The sequence below is a fragment of the Eleutherodactylus coqui genome, chromosome 9 (genome assembly GCF_035609145.1).
Source record: "Eleutherodactylus coqui strain aEleCoq1 chromosome 9, aEleCoq1.hap1, whole genome shotgun sequence".
Classification (NCBI taxonomy): domain Eukaryota; kingdom Metazoa; phylum Chordata; class Amphibia; order Anura; family Eleutherodactylidae; genus Eleutherodactylus; species Eleutherodactylus coqui.
The window spans coordinates 23,373,095-23,379,578 of NC_089845.1; the positions used below are offsets into that span (position 1 = coordinate 23,373,095).

At 40.9% G+C, this 6,484-nt stretch overlaps 1 pseudogene; it reads right to left on the reverse strand.

Moving 5' to 3' along the window:
• Window positions 1-228: 228 nt before the first annotated feature.
• LOC136578635 (RING finger protein 11 pseudogene) lies at window positions 229-618 on the reverse strand (annotated as a pseudogene).
• Between the last annotated feature and the right edge of the window lie 5,866 nt (window positions 619-6,484).

Genomic DNA, 6,484 nt, shown 5'->3' on the forward strand with positions numbered 1-6,484 from the left:
TGTGAAGACCCAAGAAGAGTCGGTCAATATCGATATAATGGGAGCTGCTGCTACTTCAATCTGACGGTAAAAGTTTGCGGTAAAAAACGATCTAGAATTTTTTGTCTATGCTCTAGATTGCTAGCAGATATGTGGGTTTTGGGGCCTGTGTGCATTTTACTAATCCCTATTGTGTGTATCTTAGTGCTTAAACAAGCTCATGTCTTGTTCGCGATATCCAGGAGAGGCTCATTTAGTCTCATAAGAGGAAAGCAGTGCTGCATCGACCGGCTCCACGTAGGAAGAGCAAGTGAAGGAACACATTAGCCAGTCGTCTATACAGTCCATGTGGTAAATGCGCATACAGGGTAGGGATCGTATGGGGTCACCATACACAAAGTCCATCATACAGATCACGCATTCTCTGATCTTCTTCTCCGACCAATCTCTCCCGGGATCATACACTCCCTTAGGCAGGTGCTGAATGAGACCTATTAGTTGCTCTATTCTGATCTGTTCTTCCTCTGTTAGTTGAGTAGCTAGACATGTCTGGCTTGGCATTGAGTGATACACGGGCACTGGAGCTTGCTCCTTTTTCATCATTTTTGTCTTTGTGTCCTCCTTGGTGCTGCTGCTCATCTGTGCTGCTGGAGGCACTTGTTACGTCCGAATTGCACATATTGAGTGCGTCTTAAAAGGATGAATGTAAACACAGATGGTATAAATGGGGATAAAGCAATGCCTTAATGAGTGCAACCTCACATCAGGGGCTTTGGGTGACCCTCACTTTACCTAGAGGGTGACAAGGAGTAGTGGCAAAAGTTAGATGGCACATAATGTGTAGTGTCCAAGACTTATGGGCTCCTACAGCACTTTAATTACCTCCTGCAGTGTGTGTAAATGTATTTGTAATTGCCTGTTTGTATTGTGCAATGTAAAGAGACCAGCTGGTGTTTGGTGTATTGTCTAGGTCTCAGTCACTGTTTGTCTGGTGTGTCTGCAATCTGAGGTGTGTGATTGGGTAAGATATTTAATAGTTTTCTAGCTGTAACTTTGGCATACACTTTTACTCTTTTTAGGAGCAATATGGGATGAAAATTTGACAAGGTGGTCGAATTTGGGAAGGATTGTTACTTTTACATAGAGCTTCTTGGATGATATATTACCACCTAATGCTGCCTTGTTAAAGATCGATGTCAATCTGTGAGCTGCAGTAGCCATTTGTTTGTGTTTTTGTGTTTTCACCCATCGAAGAACCATGACTTTTTTTTATCATCAACATAGCTGTAATATGCCTTAATTTTTGCAGGACAAGTTGCATTTTTAAAAACTCATTTTATCAAGTACCGTAGATATCTTAACAAAGAAATAGAACAATGAAGAATTATACATTAAAAATAATATATAAAATATCATGAGTACAAGAAATTGTATTTTTAATTGTATCATTTAATGTACCATGTAATGCATTGGAAAACTTTTAAAGGATTTATGTCATCAGAAAATTAGCAACTATATAAATCAATTTTTTTTGTGTTCAACATAGTTTTAAAAACTTTTTGACAACTTTTTTACATTTTCAATGTCACGATTTCTACTTTAAAAAAATCCTACAATCTTACAGATTTCACACTGACCATAAAGCTTAAATATAGGCTGAAATTTCTATTCTTTTAAAGAAAAGTTTAAAGAAGACATCTCGTTATAACAACCACTTATTTCATCACATGCAGGATTACAATAAAAACCTATATATAGATTTACACAGGGCAACATGATTCATAATAGTCACAGATCACCTTTGCCCTTCCTTGCACTATGACCTCTGCACAGAGCATAAGTAGAACACTTTAACATAGAATTCACTAGGTACCCCCTGTCCATTATATCTGCAGTTTTAAATCCCCACCTGCTGAAAGCACTTCAGATCAGTTCAGGAGAAGACCCAGCTGGACAAGCCTGAGCCTTGGCAACTGCAGAGAGATGAGTATATATATATTTTTTACACATTTTAGGGATGATTTTCAGGGAAGGGCTTATAATAAAAGCCCTTTCCCGAAAATCGCTGCAGGGCTTGCCGGCAGCACATTGCTTTCAACAGAGCCGGCTGTAGCGCCTGCTCTATTGAATTCAATGGGAGAACAACGCGTTCCTCTGCTACAGCTGTGAAAGCTGTACCAGAGGATCGCAATCTTCACTGTATGTTCTCATTGGGGTCGGCACTGCTGCCACTGGCCCCATTGAGCACAAGTTGAAACCTCTGGATGTGACAGTATCCAGGTGTTTCACATCCAAAAAAGATGGATGTCGCAGTTACCTGCCTTTTAAAATCTGCTGCCCTATATTTAATGCTGTGCATTTTTGTGTGTAGGTAAAAATATCGGGCATATGACCACTGCCATTGAAAAACATTGGTTCTTAATACATGCGGATCGCAAATGCAGGTAACATACGTACATAAAATCGCCCCGTCTGACTGAGCCCTATGCTGTCACAGTGTTCAGTGACAAGGCGGCTCCCCACAGAGATGAAGAAATCCTCTGCCACAGCTGTCACAGCTGTGGCAGAGGAGCGCAGTGTTCTCTGTATGTCAATGAGGCCGCCGCTGCTGCTGCCGGCCCCATTGACAACAAGGTGAAGCCCCTGGATGTGACAGCATCCAGGGGGTTTCACATCCAAGTATTCCCCTGCTGCAGCTGTCACAGGTGCAGCAGGGGATAGCGGGCAGCACACTTTACGTGTGCAAAAATGCAGCCAAGTGTGTTTTTTCAGTCACACAAATTTTTTTAGGCATGCGTTTCTACGCACATAAATTCGCACATAAGAGGGCCCGTCTGACTGAGCCCTTATGTGTTATGTTTAGCAATATTTTATATTAACTTATGTTTTACATGACCTATGATTACAGTATTATGTTTACAGCTGGTGGCTGCAACTTATCCAGTTAGTATGAGCTGTAGTGAGGCTAGCCTGTAATTGCATACAAATAGTCTTCAATAGAATTAAATGAGTGGGAAGAGCTAAAGTTATATAAGCCTGTTGCACTCCTAGTTTAGTAGTTAGAGGTTGAATTAAGTTAATGTAAGGCACACTTTTGAGTGAAGGAAAATAAGACCCAGGTCAAGTTAAATTCTGTTACTTAATAGGTTTACTCCACAGATTACTCCAGGAAATAGTACTTGTGGTGCAAGGGCCCTTAAAAAGCTGAAAACTCCAGGGCCGTGAGGATGCCTTACATTGTTGTACAAGAGGGTATGAACAGTTCAGAAAGGGATTAAAGCCCCCACTTGCCAATTGTATGATTCCGTTTTAAGGATGTTGTACCATTAGACGTATTAAACAAGTAATTATGAGTAAACCTGTCTTCTTTGTCTCTGTGGACTTTCTTTGTGGTTACGCACTGCCATCAACATGTGCACTCAGGGCGCAATAACCAGCCCAGTGATACATAACATCACCCCATATTTTAAGTGTATGATTAGCCAGTTTGACACAGGACACACATTTGTAGCTGGCCACCATAGAAGGAAAAGAGCTAGCACTGTGACAGGGCCTAAGCATTTCCGCCTCCTAATTATCACATGTGGGCTGGATGGACAACAATAAAAGTATTATGACAGCTCTAAACTTCAAAATTTGAAGGAGATTTAACAGGTTATTCTTTAAGAGTGTCTACTTTGTACCTTGAGCAGAAACATTCGCAGGGTTCGAGGAGTGGTAGTGGTATCACAGATGTTCCACTTTTTAAGGAAATCTTTTCTTTACACATTGCTTGCTGTATATGAGACAGCACTCCTGGAGATAAAAAGTTTATTTGCCATTTTTGTAGTAACTTAGTAATATGAGCAAAGGCTCTGTGGCAGGGCCGTATTTACAGCTTGTGTTGCCTTCGACACTAAGCCTGAACACACCCTCATTAACTCCTTAAGGACATGGCCCAGAAGACAGGAGTTTTGGGTGATTTTCCTCTTCACTTTCAAAAGACATGAATTCTTTATTTCTCCATAGACATGGCCATATATCGGCTTGGTTTTTTAATGTGGCGAACTGTAGCTTTTATTGGTACCATTTCTGTGTACATATAATGTATTGCAAAACTTTTATTAAATTTTTAAGGGCATAGAGAGAAAACAATTCTGCCACAGTTTTTTTTACTGCATTATTCATGCAGCATAGATGTCATGGTACTTTTTTCTACGGGTCAGTACGATTATGATGATGCCAAAATTATTATTTTTTTAGGTTTTTCAACTTTTGCATATTGCAAACCTTTTTTTGGAAACTTATTTTATATGCATCACTGCATTCAAAGTCCCATAACTTTTTAATTCTTTCATGGATGAAGCTCTGTGAGGGTTTTGTTTTTGCATATATGACGAACAGTAGTTTTTATTGGTGCCATTTTGGAGTACACATGGATTTTTTAAAATCACTTTTATTGCATTTTTTGGGTGGAAAAACAAACAAAATCAACATTTTTCCAACTATTTTTTCTTCTTTTTCAAAAGTTTTTGCCATACAGAATAAATTGTATATTCAATTAATTGAACAGGCCGTTACAAATATGATGATACCAAATATGTGGGATTTTTGCACTTTTTTATCTACTATGCAAATAAGGGAAAGTGAAAAAAAAATGTTTTTTTATGGTTTATTACACTATTTTTTTGTTTAGTTTTTTTACGTGCCTGTAGTAACTGCTATGATTGCTATGGTAATGCATTGCAATACTTCTATACTACAATGCCTTATCGCTTACAATAGCGATCATAGGCCATGGCAGCCATGACATCAGCATTTGGCATCTGATTGCCACAGCAACCCACTGTCCCTCTGCAATGTAGTTGCAGAGGGGCGATTACATCATAGTGTGTACTCCCTCTGTGAGCCCTTTAAATGGCATGATCTACATAGATCACAGCATGTAGGGGGTTAACAGTGAGGATCACTTTTCTTATCAATCTCCGATGTTCCAGCAGGAGGCCTGTTATCAGTCATGGCCAGTTCCCACATAAGTTTAGATCCTGTTGTGTTAAGGATTCCCCAGCCAGGATGTAACTTTACTTTCTGTGGTGTTAAGGAGTTAAAGAGCCATATACACTCATCAATTATCTTCATGATTGGCTTGTTTTGAGCAATTAAAATGAAAATTAGTCATTGCTAACAAAGATGTTGTTTATTATCATTGAGCATCAATTGTGATGTTGTAAGAATAATTATGGGTGAAATGATTGATAAATGTAAATGCCATTTTAATGTTTCCCACTTAACACAATCTTGTCAGTGCTCATAATTCCATATAATTCATAGTGGCCATTCTAAGTACTACAGGCTTATCCCATTGAAGTAAATGTGATCAGCGTTCTGAGCACTGACAAGATCATGTTCAGTGGTAAAAATTGAAGAAACTGAAGCCTGTACCTTCCCCCTCCCCTGAAGACTGTGCTGTGCTGTGCAGCCTGTGCCATACACCTAGCCAATTGTGATGTGCAGTTAGTATATTTCCTTTCCAAGGATTATACCGTAAACTTATAAAATTATGGCCCAGGACTCACTGCAGTAAGACTGTGAGACCTCCAACCTTAACACTAAGGGCTCATGTCCACGGGGAAAATAGGATTTAGGATCCGCAGCGGATCTCCCGCGCGCGGATCCGCACCCCATAGGGATGCATTGACCACCCGCGGGTACATAAATACCCGCGGATCGTCAATAAAAGTGATTTAAAAAAAAATGGAGCATGAAAAAATCTGGACCATGCTCCATTTTCATGCGGGTCTCCCGCGGGGACGGCTCCCGCGGGCTTCTATTGAAGCCTATGGAAGCCGTCCAGATCCGCGGGACACAAAAATCTGATTTTACTCACCCGCTCCGGTTCTTCTCTTCTCCGCGGCGCCATCTTCTCTCAGCCGCGGCCGGATCATTTTGCTTCGGGCCGGCGCATGCGCGGGGCACGTCACCGACGTCATCGTGCACATCCGCCGAGCCGAAGAATGAAGATCCGGCCGCGACGAGAGAAGATGACGCCGCCGCGAAGAGAAGAAACGGAGCGGATCGGAGGTAAGTTTATTCTCATTTATTTGCATTTTCAGCCCTCATGTCCGCGGGGCAGGAGGGACCCGCTGCAGATTCTACATGTAGAATCTGCAGCGGATCTGATTTTCCCCGTGGACATGAGGCCTAAAGATGGTCTAGCATCTAGGGCAGAGCTGCAATTTGGGTTTCCTTTATTCAGAGCAAATAGTTAGTGTGGTGCCTTCCTCCCACATGTACAAATAGACCTACAACTTACACTTAGAACTTAACTCAATTTGACCCCCTATTAAATGTTGCACTAAGGCCCTGTTCACAACATATTGATGCAAACTCAGCATGTATGCTAAGAATAGTGCATAGTACACACAATTAACCAGACAGAGGTCTTAGGTCAAAATGTGTTGTTACTCCACCAAAAAGGTATGGGTAGTATAAGAGACTACACTGCTTCATACAAAGGTGAACAGCA